Raw genomic sequence first — 18,923 nt, forward strand, 5'->3', positions numbered from 1 at the left:
GTATTCTGCTGGCTATGCTGATGACCCCCTATGTTTATCTCTTTAGCCTTGTCCTTTTCCCTCAATTTCAGATTTATAGTATCTAACTGTTTGCTTGATATCTGTCTGTACAGCACACAGACACTTCAAATTCAACACAGCTTAAACTCTGCTCATTAAATTTCCTTCAGACAGGCTCTTTCTCATTTGACTCCCTCATTCTTCCTATTCCCCCAACCGAGAAACTGTGGGATTGTCCTCTATTCCTTTGTCTCTGTAACAAGCTACATCCAGTAAATCAATCAAATCATCATAGTCTTACCCCCTAAATTCCCTGATCTTCTCCTCTTCTGTGACCTGAGGTAAGTCACTTTACCTCCCTGGGTTTCAATTTCCTGTGAAACAAGGGCTTTGGGCAGAGAGCTAGCTGAGGTGCATTTCAGCTCTACTATTCCGGGGTTCTCCGACAGTCACTTCTGCAGGGCTGAACTGTCATTAGTGTTGTGCAGGTGCTCTGACAATAGTGCTGGAAACCTAGTTGGAGCCTAAAGAAGCAACATTGCTGAACAGAGACCTCCTCTCACTCGTACAAGCATCTAATTCCATTTGACTTTTAAGCCAGGCAGTTCATCTACTTAGGCATTAGATAAGACCCATGCATAAAACCACAGGAAACTTCAATTACTGTTTAATTATAAGCCTCATTCTCAAAGCAGTTCCTTCTTAGAGGTAATTTCAGATGGTCTTTGAACAGCAGGTATACTTGCGCAAGTCAGCAGCAAAAGTGGGTGGAGGTGGGAGACATCACTCAGGGTTATAATATTCAGGGACAGAAAAGGCATCCTCAGTATTTAATTTCTTGCCTGTACAGGCTGATTGCACTAGGATTTTAAAACCTTAAGCAGTTCTCGCAATGCTATAAGCATATACAGCCACGTACAAAAGCTTTTCATCAGAAGAAAAAGGAAATTCAGGTTGTAATGAGGCTTTGTATGTATGTGGGTGTTTGAGAAGGAAATGCAGAACCTTTTATTTCTGAAATTATTGAGATCATGGGACGCTAGAATTTGAAGATACCTTATAGAATATCTACTCTAACTCCCTTAATCATACAGATGAAATCCAGAAGGGTTGCAATCATTCAGTACTACTTGAGTATATATTATGTGCTTGGCACTGTGCTAGGTGCTGGAGATACAAGTCAGTAAGACATGGTCACTCACATTCACAGAGCAAGATATGTATAGTAGTTAGGATAGAATAGATTATGCTGTGGCAACAAAAGATTTCAAGATCTCAAAGGCTGTATGCTTATCCTACTTGTCTCTCATGGATCAGCTGCAGCCTTGCTCCATGTTGTCTTCACTCTGGGATTCAGGCTGCAGGGCAGCTTCCAGTTGGGACATTGCCAGTCCATTGAATCCAGGCACCAGAGACCCTGCACTGAGCCTTCACTTTAGTAGCTTCTCTCTGGCTCCCCTGGCTGTGCCCCCTCTCTCTAGGCCAAAGAATCTGCTGAGGTAATGCCCCACTTGGAGACCTTACCCCCCTTTCTAGGCCATGCGATGGGTACCTGGGACCTTAAAATTCCCCACCCAAACAGCCCCATACCAGCTTCCAGGGCTTGTGTACAGCTCTTTGCTTGGTCCATCCTCCCAAGGGTTGACCATACTACAGGTGTGCACACTCCTAGGCCTGTGGGACAGTCAGGGGGCCACTATGATTTTGAGTACAGATAAAACTCAGGCATGCAAGATGGGCTGTGTATTCCAGCCTCTTCATGGTTCAGAACAGAACCAGAGGAGGGAAAAGAAAAGACAGCATTCATTTTATTCTTGCGTGGGGCCTCACACATGTTAGAGACAGGCCTGGGTGGAGGGTCTGGGGAAAGGAGAGAGAAGTCCCAACTCATATTTTAAAGAGCTCTGTCTAGCTGTTGTGTAGAAAATAGATTTAAGGTGGGTTGAGGGCAGAAGCAGGGAGGCCAGTTGGGAGACTATTGCAATTATCTAGGTGAGAGTTGATGGTGGCTTATGGATGTGGCTAGAAGTGGTCAGATTCTGATGTATTTTAATGCAAAGCTGATAGTATTTGCTAATATATTTGGGATGTGAGGAAATTGTGTAATCAAGGATGATTCTAGATTTGGAATTTGAGGTGGGAAATCAGGAACTTGATTTTGGACATATTCATTTGATATATCAAAGTGAAGATGGTGATAGAGTTGATGTACAAGTCTGGCGTTTCGGGAAGAAGTCTGGGCTAGAGATATAAATTTGGGAGCTGTTGGGATATGGGTAGCATTTTGAGCCCTGGGACTAATGAGATCACTTAGGGAGCAGGCATCAATAGATTAGAGAAGTTTGAGTACTAAGTATGTACTAAGGAACATCAACATTTTGAGGCTGGGGAGATGAGGAGGAACCAGAACAAGAAACTATGAAGGAGTGGCCAGCAAGGTGAGAAAGTAAAGAGATGTCTAAGGAACCAAAAGAAGAAAGCATATCAGGGAGGGTGTAGCGATTGCATCAATTCTGTTGATAAGTCAAGTATGAAAAGGACTAAAAAGTGAGCACTGGACTTAGCAACATGGAGGTCACTGGTCACCTTTACAAGAGCAGTTCTGGTAGAGTGGGTGGAGGTGAAGTCTTGATTGAAATGAGTCCACAAGAGAAAAGGAGAAGAGGAACTGGAGGCAGAGAGTGAAGATAACTCAAATGGTTTTATTGTTAAGGAGAACAGAGAAATGAGATGATAGCCAGATGTGGAGGTGTGGGGTCAAGAGAGAAAACTTTTTTAAAAATGGGAGCTCTCTTAGCACTTTGCCTGTAGAAATGTAAGATTTGTAAATTTAAATGACAATTCTATACCATTTTTTATCCATTAAATTTGTAAATAAAAAAAATAATGCTGGGGCTTCCCTGGTGGTGCAATGGTTAAGAATCCACCTGCCAGTGCAGGGGACACAGGTGCGAGCCCTGGTCCGGGAAGATTCCACATGCCGCAGAGCAACTAAGCCCATGTGCCACAACTACCGAGCCTGTGCTCTAGAGCCTGCGAGCCACAACTACTGAACCCACGTGCCACAACTACTGAAGCCCGCGTGCCTAGAGCCCGTGCTCCTCGACAAGAGAAGCCACCGCAATGAGAAGGCCGCGCACCGCAACCAAGAGTAGCCCCCGCTTGCTGCAAATAGAGAAAGCCCTCGTGCAGCAACAAAGACCCAGCACAGCCAAAAATAAATAAATAAATAAATTTATTAAAAAAAAAAAATAATGCCAACACTGGGAGGTGGTGCTCTGAGATGAGCACTTGCATATACTGGTGGTGGGAATATATCAGTACTGACTCTTGTGTGGAAGAAAGCTGTCCAGATATCTCAAGAACTTTGAAGAAGTTCATACCTCTTACATGACCATTATATTGAAACATGTCAGAAGTAGGTATGTATTGATGGAAAAAACAGACCCAGGCACCCTCTGAGTAAATTAATCAGCATTTACTGATGTCAAGGTATAGAAGGAAGTCCCCACAGCTTCACCAACAGGCACACAGTTGGGGATGGTAATGTCTGAGTAAGGGAGGGTCACATCTAAGCCTTTTGGAAACAAAAGTGTTTCTGTCTAGGTTCACCATGTATTCATAAGGCTTATTTTCATGAGGCAGATCCAGGCCTGCTCATAGTCTGGCCTCATGTCTGCTGAGACCAACCAGCTGATATAAGAACAGGCCCAGTTCATGAGGCATAAACAAAATCCTCATTATCATCAGACTCTCCAGACCTGCACAATAGTTTCTTGAACTCAGTGCTATGGAAACAGAATCAGGGCCATTTTGTGAAAGTCTCCAAAAGTCAAACAAATTAAGACCTTAGACCTGCTGTTGCTGCACTGTCCAATATCATAGCCATTAGCAGAGGAGGCTATTTACATTTAAATTAGTTAAATTGCAATAAAATTAAAAAGTCAGTTTCTCAGATGTACTACCCACATTTCCAGTGCTCAGTAGTCAGATGTGGTGATTGGCCACCACACTGGACAGTGCAGATATAAACATTTCACCATCATAACATTCTATTGGATGGTGCTGAGCTGTTGGACTTAATCATGATCCAGTTGACTCAGGCAGTACGATTCTAGCAATCTTTCTTGTGGGAATAATCAGTGGCACAAAAAATATTTATGTGCAAAAAAAATTTACTATGCCCTAGTAGTAATACACTGGAAAACATTGAAATAGCCAATAACAGAGGAAAGGCTATTACAGTATGTTGCATCCACTGGAGGGAATATGCACGGTCAGCTGAGGAAATATTATATATCCACAAAATTATATTTTGGAGATTTTTAATGACCCATGAAAATGGGCTCAATATAATGCTAATGAAAACAAACCTAAGAATCAAAATTCTATTAAAATAACTTGAAAAAATGTTATATTAAATAGGACCCTGATTACTAAAAAAAAAAAAAAAAAAAAGTTAGAATAGAAAAAAGACCAAAATGAAATACTCTCAGATTATTAGCAGTGGTTATTTCGAGGTGGTGGAACATTAAATAAATTGTTATTATTTTCTTTATATTTTTATGAATTTTCAAAATTTCTACTCTTATAGTAAGAAAAAGGTTTTTTTTTAATGAAAGAATAATCTCTTGCACATATTAAGCACTCAGTAAATGGTAGTTGAATGAATGATACATGAAGACTTGAAAGACTGAATGAACAAATTCAAATTTTCTCAGCTTTATATTTTCCCTGAGTTCGTCCTGCCCCTTTTTCTCATTCTGGCACTTCCTCACAGGAGAGAAAAGGATATGGACGAATTGAGAAAAGATGAAAACTGAAGGACAGCAAGTAGATTTTCATGTTGGATTGGAGTTAAATCTTATGGTTCTTCCCAAATTTATGTTAATCACTTTTGAGATTTCTTATAACCCTGTTTTCAACCTAGAAAATAATAAATATATTGTCTTCCCCCTTTCTGATTTAAACATGATTGTTTTTGTTTTTGTTTTTGTTTTTGCGGTACGCGGGGCCTCTCACCATTGTGGCCTCTCCCGTCGCGGAGTACAGGCTCCGGACGCGCAGGCTCAGCGGCCATGGCTCACGGGCCCAGCCGCTCCCGCGGCATGTGGGATCCTCCCGGACTGGGAGCACGAACCCGTGTCTCCTGCATCGGCAGGCGGACTCTCAACCACTGTGCCACCAGGGAAGCCCTAAACATGATTGTTTTGATGCACCTGGTTAGAGGTTTGATATTTTTTTCTTCTTGGCTATGATTCTGACTCATTTATTTAACAAACGTTGTATTGAGAAGCTCCTACTTATCTGGTTGTGTTCATACTTCCTCTGTACCTCCTCCCATCTTCTCTAGCTCTTGGGAGGTAACTCTGATCTTTTTTTTTTAAATTTAATTTTATTTATTTATTTTCGGCTATGCTGGGTCTTCGTTGCTGCCCTCAGGCTTTCTCTAGTTGCGACGAGCGGGGGCTACTCTTCATTGCGGTGCGCAGGCTTCTCATTGAGGTGGCTTCTCTTGTTGCGGAGCATGGGCTTTAGGCATGCGGGCTTCAGTAGTTGTGGCATGTGGGCTCAGTAGTTGTGGCTCGTGGGCTCTAGAGTGCAGGCTCAGTAGTTGTGGCGCACGGGCCCAGCTGCTCCGTGGCATGTGGGATCCTCCCAGACCAGGGCTCGAACCCATGTCCCCAGCATTGGCAGGTGGATTCCTAACCACTGTGCCACCAGGGAAGCCCAGTAACTCTGATCTTTACTAAAGAATACATTTACAGCTCTAACTTTTCTTATTTCACTTGGGGCCTCCAGAGGTGTAAAGTAGCTTCAGTTGTTTTTCCAGTGCTGAATTAACAGAGTTTTTAAAACTCTTGCAGCTCATTAGAGTTCATTAGGTTGTGCAGAAAAGGAAGCCTAGAATTTTCACAAAGGAATCCTAGAATTTTCACAAATTGTTTTGCAAGTTAAAGAATAAAGCTAGTACAAGTGACAGTGTTAGATTGATGGTTCCAAAGATGAAAACCTTTTAGGTATCTGAGTGGTTCCAGCCAAACATCCATTTGCTCTCCAGGGCTGAGCTTATTCAATAGCTTAGATCTTTCTGCATGTTGTCTTTCCTTTGATTCTGTACAGGATCTTTGGTAAGGGAATAAAGAAAGGATGAGAAAATGGACTGTTAGGAATCATGAAGAGTTGGAAGTAGAGAATTCTGATGTGGTTTGCTCCCCAAATTGAAGGTTGATCTGGTTTTCTCATTCTTGTCCTTAGATTAAACAGTGCACTGATATGTCCAACCTTAAAATTTTTTATTAAAGTATAGTTGATTTACAATACTATATTGGTTTCAGGTGTACAATATAGTGATTCAATATTTTTACAGATTATACTCCATTTAAAGTTATAAAATATTGGCTATGTTCCCTGTGCTGTACAGTATACCCTTGTAACTTATTTATTTTATACATAGTAATTTGTACCTCCTAATCCCCTGCTCCTATCTTACCCCCCCACCCCCGCAGTCTCTCTTCCCACTGGCAACTGCTGATTTGTTCTCTATAGCTGTGAATCTGTTTCTGTTTTGCTATATTTATTCATTTGTTTTACTTTTTAGATTCCACAGATAAGTGATAACATACTACTGTATGTTCTCTGTCTGGTTTATTTCATTATTTCATAGTGCCTTCCAGTTTCATCCATATTGTCACAAATGGCAGGATATCCTTCTTTCTCATGGCTGAATAATATTCTACTGTATATATGTACTACATTTTCTTTATCCATTTACCCATCAGTGGACACTTAGGTTGCTTCCATATCTTGGCTGTTGTAAATAATGCTGCCATGAATATAGGGATGCATATATATTTTTGAATTAGTGTTTTTGTTTTCTTCAGATATATACCCAGGAGTAGAATTACTGCATCATATGGAAGTTCCATTTTCAGTTTTTTTAGAAAGCTCCATACTGTTTTCCATAATGGCTGCACCAGTTTACATTCCCACCAACAATGTACTAGGGTTCTCTTTTCTCCTCATCCTCACCAACATTTATTATTTGTGGTCTTTTTGATGATAGCCATTCTGACAGGTGAGAGGTGATACCTCATTGTGGTTTTGATTTGTATTTCTCTAATTATTAGTGATGAGCATCTTTTCATGTTTCTTTTGGCTATCTGTATGTCTTCTTTGGAAAAATGTCTATTCTCGTCTTCTGCCCATTTTTTAATCAGGTCTTTTATTGTTATGATATTGAGTTGTACGAGCTGCTTGTATATTTTGGGTATTAACCCCTTATCAGACATATCATTTGCAAATATTTTCTTCTATTCCGTAGGTTGTCTTTTCGTTTTGTCAATGTTTTCCTTTGCTGTGCAAAAGCTTTTAAGTTTAATTAGGTCCCATTTGTTTATTTTTGCCTTTGTTTCCTTTGCCTGAGAAGACTGATCCAAAAAAATATCGCTACAACTTATGTCAAAGAGTGTTCTGCCTGTTTTCTTCTAGGAGTTTTATGGTTTCCAGTCTTACATTTAAGTTTTTAATCCATTTTGGGTTTATTTTTGTGTATGGTGTGATAAAATGTTATTATTTTATTCTTTTACATGTAGCTATACAGTTTTCCCAGCACCACTTATTGAAGAGACTGTTTTTTCCCCATTGTATATAGTGGGGAATACATACAATGGGGAATATAAGACTGTTTTTTCCTTCTTGCCTCCTTTGTCATGGGTTAATTGACCATGTGTGCATGGGTTTATTTCTGGGCTTTCTATTCTATTCCATTGATCTGTGTGTCTGTTTTTGTGCCAGTATCATACTGTTTTGATGACTGTAGCTTTGTAGTATAGTCTGAAGTCAAGGCACATGATACTTTTAGCTTTGTTTTTTTTTTTCTCAAGATTGCTTTGGCTATTCAGGGTCTTTAACCTTTTGATAATATATATGTTTATGAAAACCCAAACATAGACCACCAAATCATTTCACTATTTTATTGAACAGGCATTAAAAGAGTTCCTTTAGAAGATTTATATATAGGGATGTTGATCACAACAGTAATTTTAATATTAAAAAATATGGAATGGTTATATAAATCATGTTATATCAAAACTCTGGGATATTATATAATCATAATAAATGAAGTTGCAGGTTGGATCGGAATGACAGACCAAACACACATACTTCTCCTCCCTCAGGCTCCCAAAATCTAGAAATGGGATTTGAGATTTGTGTGAGTCTGTATTTGGAGATTAATTACATCACAGTCCTGGGAAACAGGAAAAAAACTATCAACAGAACAGAAATCTCTGAAAGAAAGTTAATGAAATTTAATTGATAATGAAATGCATATAATCTAACTAGAGTTGCCAAAAAACCCTGATAATGCTGTACCTCAATATACTATAAGGGCTACATGGGCCTGAGAGTGATGGTTTCCCCAAGACTTTGGAAGTAAGGTTACCATTTGAGTGGTAAAAAATTTCGTACATAATGAAAGAGTGTCCAGCTATGGGATGGAACCAAGAGCTTGTTCAAATAATTGTGTCTGAAGAGTTTTGGAAACACTAAACATCATAATTAGGGCAGTTTGGATATATTTTTAGAGAAAAAATACTAATCCCATCATATTTTATCATATAGACTCAGAGTGTGTAACTAGAGAGGGATATTCACCACCAACCAAAGAAAAGAGAGAACCAATGAGTCAGACATTTGCTGTGTTTATCCAGCACTGTTCAGAGGAAAGATGGGGGCTGTAGGGAAGTGGTGGCTTATTAGGTTTCAGAATATCCTTCATCTAAAATCTTTTAAGATCTTCTATTTCTCTCTCATCAAACATTCTGATGATAATTTTGGCTTCTCAGACATTCTGGTACTGTGAAGACTATGACCATCATGGCTGACAAAAATCTTCCTTCTTTCCTCCTTCCCTCTCTCCCTCCCTCTCTTCCTTCCTTCCTTCCTTCTTTCCTTTTCCTCCCCCCAATACTTCCTTCCCTTTTCCTTTAAAAAAATAGCTTTATTGAGATACAATTCACATTCCATGCAATTCATCCATTTAAGCTAAACAATTCAAAGACTTTTAGTGTATTTATAGAGTTGTACAACCTTCACTACAGTCTGATTCTAGAACATTTCTATCACCCTAAAAAGCAACCAGGTGCCCATTTATAGTCACTCCTCATTCCCATCCCTGGTCCTAGCTGTTCCTAGGCAACCACTAATCTACTTTCTTTCTCTATAGATTTGCCTTTTCTGAATATTTTTTACAAATGGAATCATACCATATGTGTTCTTTTGTGTCTGGCTTCTTTCACTGGGCATAATGTTTTTGAGATTCATCCATGTTTTAGCATGTATTAGTATTTTGTTCCTTTTTATTGCCAAATAATATTCCATTGTATGGTTATATACCACATTTTGTTTACCCATGTATCAGTTGATGGACATTTGAGTTATTTCAACTTTTTGGCCATCATGAATAATGCCATTATGGACATTTACGTACATGTTTTCACGTGCACATATTCTTTGTTTCTTTTGGGTAGATACTTAGGAGTAGAATTGTTGGGTCACATGATAACTATAACTTTGTAAAGAGCTGTCAAACTATTTTCCAAAGTAGTTGCCTCCCTTCATTTTTATACTTCTCATATTGAATTATTTTAAAATAAACTATAAACCTATGCCACTTAGCCAAAAAAAGCATTAGCCCACCTAAAAATTATCAATTTATTATCATCACTAATTCAAATTTCCACTATAATCTTTCCATAGACATGAGTAGACATTAGTCACTGGAAAGTAACTTCTCCCTTTGTAAATCAGTAAAGTGGCTTCCTGATTTACATACAGCCTCCTGTGAGTTTTGTTAGCATGAGTGAGTGAACTTTCCTGACCAAGTTGCTGAATAAGTTGACTGGCTGCTTGCTTGAGTCTTGGGCAGCCTGGCTTTAGAAGATGAGCTGGGACAGTCTGATTCTTCTCCTGTAAATTTGGAGTGGAGACACTGAGAGGGCAAGTGTGTCAGCTTCAGGGAGCCAAGCTGAATAGTGAGACAAACTTAGGGAATGAGGCCACCATATCAGACCGTGAGTGAGAAGGGGAAGCTAGGGGACAATGAGGGAAGCACTGAGAGAAGTTGAGATGAGAGAACACTCAGACCTTGAGAGAAAGGAGAATCTCAATCCCTGGTGGTTCTGTTTCTGAGTCACAGTGTTAGAGAGGAAGGTCTTTTCCCTACTCCTGGTTTCCACAATGAGGGATTTTTCCTAGTACAATATTGGCCTGTCTTCCCTCTAGGGAGTGGAGTTACTCATCACCTGCTGAATTTAGGAAGATAACTGAGCATGCTTGGCTTGTTCTTCCTCCTGGGAGTGAGCTGCCCATAAGGAACAGGATTCAGCTCTCACCCTTCACAAGGAAAGCGTGTTCTACTGGTCTAGTGTAATTGGAATGGGGTGGTGCTACAGACTAAATGTCTGTGTCCCCTCCAAATTCAAATGTTGAAACCTAACCCCCAATATGATGGTTAGTAGGAGGTATTAGGAGGGGCATTTGGGAGGTGATTAGATCATGAGAGTTGAACTCTCATGAATGGGATTAGTGCCCTTATAAAAAAAAAAAGACCCCAAAGAGCTCCCCCACCCTTTCCACTGTATGAGGATACAGTGAAAAGATAGCCATATGTGGACTTGGAAGTGGGTCCTTACCAGACAGCGAATCAGCCAGCACCTTGATCTTCGACTTCCAGGCCTCCAGAACTGTAAGAAATAAATTTCTGTTGTTTATAAGCCTCACAGCCTATGGTATTCTGTCATAGCAGCCTGAATGGACTAAGACAGGTGGGTAAGTGATCTGAATTCTGTGGTTGGAATTAGCAAGCATGCTTATTTAATAGACTAAAAGCCACAAACTCCAATCTGGTCTCCATCAGTAATAAAGGCTGCATTTTGGCCTCCATAGACCACTGCTTTGCTTTATTTCTCAATTTCTTCAGCACTGTGTTGGAAAGAGGGGTGCCATTTATTAAGTGCCCCTTAAAGATGCCAATATATAGATTCTCATGAAGGACAGCAGTACTTCCTGCCCCTCAGATTGTTGAGATTTCCCAATATGCTTTCAGTAATGCCCCCTTGTTTGGAGTTAGCGTGAGTGGTTTCTTTCCTCCTTGAAATCCAAGGGGTCTTGGGTAGGATAGGCATTTCTCTGAAAGTGATGCCCCAAAGATAAACTGGCAATTGATTTAAATTTTTATTACCAATTTGGAAGAGATGATAGAGGTGGACAATGGGAGCACTAGTCTAATTTTTACATTAGTTTTTGTTGAAGTATCGTATACATAGAGAAATGAGCACAAATAATGAGTGTACATCTGAATGAATTTTCGCAAAGAGAACATGCACATTTAACCAGCACCCACATCAGGAAGGAGAACATTTTAGCACCCCATTTATCCCATGTGTTACTACTCCTCCCCTCCCCCCCAAAGGAACCATTATCTTGACTTTTAGCAGCATGGATTACTTCTGCCTGTTATTGAACTTTATATAAACTTTATATAAATGAAGAGCCAGGACAAGGGTAAGGCAAGTGAGGCACTAGCCTCAGGTGTAAAATTCAAAGGAGTACCCCAAAGCCCTCAATAATCAAGATAATCAAGATAAATAATATTTTCATGCAATATTTTAAAAACTCAAAATTAATTTTAAAAATCTCCTTCTCTTTCTCCTTCTTTTCTCTGTTTTCAGCACACCATTGGCAAGTCAATCATTTATGCTGTATAAATTCCTCTTAAAAAGACATGTGGGGATTTAATCTGAGGGCCCAGGGTTCAAGTTGCCCTGTCCAGTCGCCCAAAAAAAAAAAAAAAAAAGCTTTGTTTTCACTGCAAAAAACTCATTATTTTTGTTCTGGCATTGACTAAGGTGTGGACTGTCTGAGAACATATGAGACCCAAATCCTGCTCTCAGCTCACATGGAGTCCTTCTGTGTCTCAGGTTTTCTTTGCCTTGGCCATTACACAAGGAATGGTCCATCTCCATCAGCACGGATATACCATAGAAGGCTAAAATCTACTGTAATTGATGGTCACTGGGTTTGTAAATTTCAGTAAAGGGAAAAGCATCATATTGGGTTGGCCAAACACCATAAGATGTTATGGAAAAACCCGAATGAAATTTTTGGCCAACCACTACTTTTCTAGCTACAGGATGTATTTCATTCAAGAATCACTTTTTAGACATGGTCTATTCAATTCACAATAGCTATCATTTTATGGAACCATTCCTATATGCTCGTGTCCTTACTGAGAGTCTGCTGATTTAAATGTTAATCTCATCTAAAAAATACCTTCACAGAAACATCTAGAATAATGTTTGACCAAATATCTGGATACCATGGCCTAGCCAAGTTGACATATAAAATTAATCATCACAATCAGTTTTACTGATTTTTCCTTTTGCCTTATGCTCCTATATTGCTTGGCATGGTACTGCTTACAGTTAGTACTCTTTGGTCTGGCATTTTTGGCTCAATGTTATGTTTGTGAAATTCATATGTGTTATGGCATATAACAATAGTTCCTTCATTCTCATTGTATCAGTTACAACAATTTCTTTATCCATTCTACAGTTGATGGTTTTATAGGTTGCTTCCAACTTTGGACTATTTAGAATAGTGTTGTTTTCTACATTTCTATTGTATATATGTTTAGGGGAGGAATTGCTGTGTCATTGCTATACATCTCTTCAGCCTTATTAGATATGGTCACTTTCCCAAAGCAATTATGCAGTTGGCACTCTCACCAGTAGTGTATAGGCATTCCACTTGTGCCGCATCCTTGCCAATACTTGGTATTATCAGTGTTCTAAATTTTAGCCATTCAGTTTACCAGTTAATATTTGTATAAACTGTGAAGGAAACTTGGTTGGGATCCTTGATATTGAAAGATGTTGTTTCTTTCCATGCAGGCATCTGCTCAGCCTCTTGTTATAATGAACCCCATTCCTCTAACTTGTTTGAATTCTATGTCCTAGCCTTATCCTAATATATTGTGGTTGTCACCTGAAAGGATAGTCATTCATTTAGTGCTTATTTACTAACCCGCCACTATGCCCCATGGTGCCACTATCAGAAGCAAAGCACTGGGCTAATAGATTGTGTGTAGCACCTTGGTCATCAAGACAAGTGGTTTCTGAGACTTCCCTGGTGGTCCAGTAGTTAAGACTCTGTGCTCCCATGCAGGGGGCCCAAGATTGGTCCCTGGTGGTCCAGTAGTTAAGACTCGGTGCTCCCATGCAGGGGGCCCAAGTTTGGTCCCTGGTCAGGGAACTAGATCCCACATGCCGCAACTAAGAGCCCATGTGCCACAACTAAGACCCAGTGCAGCCAAATAAATACATAAATATATTTTTTTAAAAAGACAGGTTGCTTCCAAATTCTTTCATTGTCCTCGCCATACTAATATATTATGTATTTCTAAAACATACATGAAATAGAAGACAAAAAATACAATAAAGATAACATAGACAATGTTTTAAAATGTCTCGCTTATTGTGATGGCTTCCTCCTATCATAGACAGAGGCATAATATAGATTTCAGCATTTATTATAGTGGCTGTAAATCTGTATTTCAGGTAGTATTGATAATTTCTGAATTTTGAAGCTGACCTCTTGCCAGATCTGATTAGCTCATCGTTGTTTTTACCTCCTAGTGTGGCTGACAAAGAGCTTGTACCAGGAGTAGAAGTGTCAGCTCTGTCATTTTCTTATTCACTTGTGCTTACGTTAGTATTATCTTCAGTGTAAGGTTTCTTTGCAGGAATCCTTTTTAGCCTCTGGTCCATTTTGTGAGGTTAGTTTAATTTAAATTATATAATAGACCCCATATATCCATTTACCTGGGCACACACACACTGCAACATGTTAGAATAAAGAGCAAGTGGACAAAAAAAAAAAGAGTGGAACTTCCCATTCTCCCTTCAGGCTACCTCACACTTGTGCCTGACACATGACCCTCTGAGGGGGGCCCTGGTGTCAGTCCATTTTTTAACATTAGCAAAGTTTGGGCTCCAATTATTAGAGATAAGTATGAACACAGTCCCAGGGTTTTCTTCTCGTATATCAGTTATTTTCTGGGGCTCACCCTGGGGTATGTGAATCCCGCTCTGTAGACCCCTGACCCAGAGTACAAGGCCGAACAGCCTCTTCCTCTGTTCTTTGCAGCTTGAGGACACCACCAAACACTGGAGAAGAAAATAGCAGGACCTGAAAAAAGCAAGCAAACAAACCTAGACTGTTAAATTAAATTGATTTTCTAGCAGCAAAAATTTCACTAAAATTTTAGACTTTCTCCCTAAGAAAAGTCCCTTCCCATTCCTGCAATGGATTATATTTTCCTTTCTCATGGTCAGCTGAACGCTCTACTTCCATTTCACAAGGACACCAGGTACCTACTATGTACTGGGTATTGTGTCAGGTGCTAGGTCTTATCTCCCAGAGACTGTTAGGTGGGGTGAAAGGAATCCTGGCTTAGGAATCAGAAAATGTGGATTCTTGTCCTGATATTCAACACTTAGCTCTGTGGTTCACAGGCTAGGTGACCTTGGCCCAGTCACTTTGTATTTTACCCTATTTCATCTCTGTGTCTTATTTTGGTGTCTGGCTCTGATGATGGAGAGAGATATCGGTCCCTTAGACAGAGGTCTTCTGCACTTTATAATACCTTATTTCTAAAAATCAATTTTTATTGCAAACTCTTTATGCACCAGACACAAGTACTTACAGTTCTGGCATAGCATTTACCACCATGTATGATAACTTGTCTCTTTACACACTGTACACACTGAGTTTCTCAGGTGCAGGAAGCTTCATTCATTTGTAAGTTGTGGGACCTGGCACACTGTGGGGTCCAGAGGAAGCAAGCACTCAACACATGTTTGTTGAAAGAGTGAATGAGTCTCATTGGTAGGTGGGGATCCTAGCAGACACTGCTGGTGGCTTGGCCAACCCTTTGGGCCTTTACCTCCCCAGGCTGCTTGCTGAAGACACCTGTGATTCTGAGGTCTCCTTCTGGCCGCAGGAGAACACTGGCTGCTAGGGCATGGAAAGCTGGAAGTGCTGGAGAGTTAATGCCTCCAAAGCAGCCCTCCATAGAGGATGCCTGGGGAGTTGGTAGATAAACCCCAGCTTCTTCAGCCCCCGGTTAGAATAACCAAAGTTTCTATACTGTCTGAGTCTCCTGGGGGATTGAGCTCCACTTTCCCACAGTGGTAACAGCTTGATTCCACACTCTCTATTGGCTTCTTCCCCCTCCTGTCTCACTTCCTCACTCTCTTTCTGTGATTTCTAGGATCACCTCCTAAACAAACTATATGCACTTAACTCCCTGCCTCAGGGTTTGCTTCCTGGGAAACTCAAACCTTGACTACGTTGAAGGATTGTTGTGATAATCAAATGAAAAACACATGTAAAAGGCTTTGGGGTCTCAAAATGAGTTGTTCTCAAGAGGAGTGTGGTAGGTTGAATAGTGGCCATCAAATGTATCCATGTCCTAATCCCTGAACCTGTGAATGTTTCCTTATATGGCAAAAAGGGCTTTACGGATGTGATATTAAACTAAGGATCATGAGGTGGGAGATTATCTTGGATTATCCTGGTAGGCTTTCACTGTAATCACAAGACTCATTAAAGAGGGAAGCAGAGGGAGATGTGACACAGAATCAGGAAGCAATGTGACAACTGAAGCAAGATGCTACACTTTGAAGTTGGAGGAAGGGGCCATGAGCCAAGGTGGCTTGGGGGATCTTAGTTCCCTGACCTTGAATCCAACCTGGGTCCAGGGCAGTGGAAGCGTGGAGTTCTAACTGCTGGATCACCAGGAAATTCCCTGTAATGAAGTTTTAGAAGCTGGAAAGGCAAGAAAATGGATTCTTCCCTAAGAGCATTGCCCTGCCAACACCTAGATTTTGGCCCATTGAAATTGATTTTGGACTTCCTATTCCATAACTTTAAGAGAATAAAGGTGTGCTGTTTTAAGCCACTAAGCAGCCATAGGAAACTAATACGAGGAGGGTCCTGCTCATTGCCCCTAACCCACTCCAGCAGGTGGTACTGAGGGTGAAGCGGTAGCAGTGGTTCCCAGTGGCCCCCAAAGAATCCTGCTCACTCATCAACCTGTTGCCCTCAAATGAAGTAAGACCAGTGTGTGCTGTCTGCACGCCCTTGGAGGCTAGTCCTTCAGCACAGGCTTGTGAAGAATTTCCACTGTTTTTCAAGGACAAGCAAAAGAAAGAGTAAGTTTTTTTTTTTTAATGGGCCAAAGAAAAAGCACTAAAATGAAACCATAAATATGCATTGAGAAAGCTGAGTAGAGGAAGTCCAAAGGCTAGCCCCAGTTCCCTGCTGCTTTAACCATCAGTTGTGTTCCTCTTCGTGTCAGGACTTATATCCCCAAACCAGCAGTGCGATCTTTATTGCTGTGAGCTGTGTGTCTTCCTTTCATTTTCAGCCCCAACCATGTGGAGAGTTCCTATGAAACGTACGTGTATGAGTACATCTTTCTTCCCTTTAGGATTCACGATATGTGGGGAAGCACTACTTCATCCTTCTTATTCATTGTCCAAAGCTGGACATTTTCAAGACTTAATGTTTTTGAGATAATCAGAGCAATTTGAATATGTATTGACATCAAATAATTGTTAATTTTGGTAGGTGTAATAGGCATTATGGTTATGAAAGAAGATATCCATAGTTTTTAGAACTATGTAGGGGATGAAATGATGTAATAGAAAGGAAGAAAGGAGAAAGGTAAGGAAGAAGGAAAGGAAAGAGACAGAGACAGACAGAAAGCAGCAAACAAATCAAGTATAGCAAAGTCTTGGTAGTTGTTAAATGTAGGTAATGAGTGTATGGATGTTCATTGTATTATTTTATGTGTTTGAAAATATTTTATAAGCTTTTCTGGAAAAATTAAATGGCTAAAAAGAGTCTTTTAAAAAAACTTTCAGTGAGAGGCAGCTGCAGAAAATGATTATGAGCACAGGCTCTGGAGTTGGCTGGGTTCCAGTCTGGGCTCCTATACTTTCTAGCTGTGTGACCTTGGGCATGTTACTCAACCTCTCTTTTCTCAGTTTCCTTATAGGTAAAATGAATATAATAGTACCCACCTCAAAGGATCATTGAAAAGAATCAACAAGATAATACTCCTGAAGCAGCGGGAACAGTGTCTAGTGCAGGGTACTATAAGGTTTATTATTATTTTTAGTATTGTCTTTTTTACTAGGACAGTGGTTCTCAAACTGGGGGCATTTGTGACCTCCCCCCCAGGAGATATTTGGAAATATCTAGAGACACTTTTGGTTGTCACAACCAGGGGTGCTACTATCTTCTGGTGGGTGAGGCCAGGGATCCTGTTAAATGTCCCGTGCCACGTAGGACAGCCTCTCACAACAAAGCATTATCTGGACCAAAATGTCAATAGTGCCGAGGTTGAGAAACCCTGTGCTACTATTATAAGGACATTGTAAAAATATTAGAAAATACAAATAAGCAAAATAAAGAATAATAATATCCCATAATTTCACCATGCAGAAATAGTCACTATCCAAAACTGGAAATTTACAAAAAGAAAATGACATCTTCATCAAAATGAAGATGCATAATAATGAAAAAGTCTCTTTATCTCACTGCTTCCAGTAGTGGCCTGTCCTCATTTCTTCAAAACTGTCACAACTTACAGAAAGTTGTCCAACCTCTTCAGACTTTTGGTAAATGTACCATTTGGCAATTGACTGTGCTATAAGCTTCTTTTGGAATGAGGCTGAGTGAAATGCAAGGAAACTATTTGAAGTCATTAATCAACCACCTCAGAAATCTTGTGGGAACTTTTTCTGACATCACTTTTTGGGGGAGAAATTTAGCAGGTTATATCAAAAGCCATTTAAAAGTCCATAGTCTTTGACTTGGCAATTCCATTTCTAAGAATTTATCCTATAGAAATAATCAAATGAGTGTGCAAAGGTGTTTGTACAGTTGGTCACTACTGTATTGTTTTTAATTGTGAAAAATTGGAAGGACCCTAAATTGGAAACAACAAAAGGAGATTGGCCAATAAGACTCTAGTACATCTAGGGACTTCCCTGGTGGTCCAGTGGTTAAGACTGCACACTCCCAATGCAGGGGGCCTGGGTTCCATCCCTGGTCAGGGAACTAGATCCCACATGCTGCAAATAAGAGACCCTGGGAGAGGTTCATCTCAGTATCAGATAACACTTTCCCATCATTCTCCCTCCTCTTTTTCTTCCTAGGTTCTCTCTGCCCTCAGGAGATTTATGTGGCTTAATTAATTCAGATCAGTCAAGTACTTTTGTGACTCAGAGTAAAGTCAATGTCTTGCTATGAATAATAGCCCATTGGGAACTCAGACCACTCACAGCGTTATTAGCAGAAGATGTTAGTCTTACTCCTTGTGTAAGTTGAAGCTTATTCGTTCCAATGTGCAAAATCTCCTCGTTGGAGGAAAAGGCAGCCCAGGAGAACCCACCTGAATTCCCTGAGTCCTTTGCATAAAAGCCCCAGGGATCTGAGGATGTGCTTAAGGCTGAGAAAGGGAATTGGGGGAAATGACATTCCTTACAGGTGTAAAATGAAGTATTTTGGGAGGATTTCATACTCTGGTTAGGGGGACTGTGGTTTTTTTAGGCAGAATTTCTGTGAGCCTTGGGGGAAATGCTCTTCTCCAATTTCTCTTCCCACTGGGATATTTGAGGGCAGATGGTGAGGTAAATCACTCAGTCCCCTCAGGGTGAGGCAGTTTAACCATCATTGGCTCCAAACATCCCAGAAGCACTCCTGCCAAGAAGGAGGACTTGAGTGAGCTTGAAGTCATAGATAGTTTGGGGCTGACCTGCTCTGCTATTCAGGAACTCTGTGGCCTC

Source organism: Orcinus orca, chromosome 6 (genome assembly GCF_937001465.1).
Source record: "Orcinus orca chromosome 6, mOrcOrc1.1, whole genome shotgun sequence".
Lineage (NCBI taxonomy): Eukaryota > Metazoa > Chordata > Mammalia > Artiodactyla > Delphinidae > Orcinus > Orcinus orca.